Here is a 1620-nt window from a genome sequence, read left to right as displayed (position 1 = left end):
TGAATAGCGGTCGAATTTTATGACGGTCGCTTTTGTTGTCGCGGGCAACGTCTCCGACGTGTAGACGATTCGGTGAATGTTATTAATGTATGAGAAAGGAAATCTTATACGGAAAATTTGCGGGTCTAGAGAGAGACTTGCTTTGTTCAGAAGAATTTTGGGAGAGGTAAAACAGGAATGAACACATTCAGCAGTTGCGGCGTGTCGTCTCCGATGTGACGACTCACTCGTTCGAGCGAGAGAGTATGATTTCTATAGTGTATGGTAAGGATTTTATGAATTATATTGTATTTCTTGTACTTTATTTAAAAGTTTATATGCATAACGCGGAAATAAGCAGAGAAAAAAGTTGGTTATTGGAAGGTAATTATACGAGTACTTATAAGTACGAGTAATTATAAGAAATGAGGGTTTATGTTATAAAAATATATTTATTGATACAAATTTTTTTCAAAGAAGAAGAAATACATAGTTTGTATGAGAATAAACTAAAAACGTTTTAGTAAAATTAAGCCAAAGATTCTCGTTTCGAGAGAATTATATGAACAATTTTGTTATATCTTAACGAAGTTAATTCCAAAAATATTATATTGAAATACATATCAAGAAAAGTTAAGTCGTTAATTTGTGTACGCACATTACGTTCTATATCTTCGCAATTACCACGCAGTGTTAATTTTAAAATTTCCTGATTAATAAAACATGCGGGTAATTTCAGTTCGATTTCTTGAATTAAATATAAAGCACACTTATTAACATTATCGGATAAAGATTCTAATTGTTTTAAACGCGCATCGACGCACTTTACAATACTTCACAGCCCGAGGAAGGTGGTTTTTCTACATTACAACTGCCGCTACGTAGGTTCTCCGTTTCTTCGCCGGAGGAGTTGAATCGAGCGCGTCCTCTTCTTTTCCCGTGGAATTTTCCTCTTCTTCTTTATACGTTAGCAATATTGATTTTGACCGTAAGATGTGGTAAAGTTAATGGTGATATTTTTTATAACAACAAAGTTAAGTTAAATCACTCTGTTATCGCTCCTTAAATATTCGTTCATGAGTTCCATGTTATCTTGAAACTGTTGCCAGCAGTCGGCGTCAAAATAAATTCCGTCTGCGTTATGTCCGCCCAACAGGTTTTACAATTACAGGTTTGAAGATTTATGTCCGCCCAACAGGTTTGAAAATTACAGGTTTGAAGATTTCTTCGTTCGTTCTTTGCAATCCTACGTGAATCGTCTTCGTATGAGAATTGTTAAGGCCATACGATGTTGCTAACAACATATGAAGTCGAGCGTTTCTTCTCTCGTCGATGTCGTTACGTAGCTTGTAAGAATCGGGGATGGAGTACATGCTAATGTCCGAATTATTAGTATTTTTTGGACAGGCCATTGTTCTTACGTCGTAGTAATACCAAATTCAGCAAACTAAGATGACGAATAAAAAACACAAGAAGCACAGTACTTGTTTGCTCGCGAGGCTGAAGCTACGGACGACGAGACTCGAATGAAACGGATTTTCGTTAGTATCGTCGACATTACCATTATTAAAATTATGTAAAAAAAATTAAACAAACTTTATTAGTCCGATAACATTGCTATATATACATATATATATATAT

Source organism: Trachymyrmex septentrionalis, unplaced genomic scaffold (assembly GCF_001594115.1).
Source record: "Trachymyrmex septentrionalis isolate Tsep2-gDNA-1 unplaced genomic scaffold, Tsep1.0 scaffold108, whole genome shotgun sequence".
Lineage (NCBI taxonomy): Eukaryota > Metazoa > Arthropoda > Insecta > Hymenoptera > Formicidae > Trachymyrmex > Trachymyrmex septentrionalis.
This window is presented reverse-complemented; position numbering follows the sequence as displayed.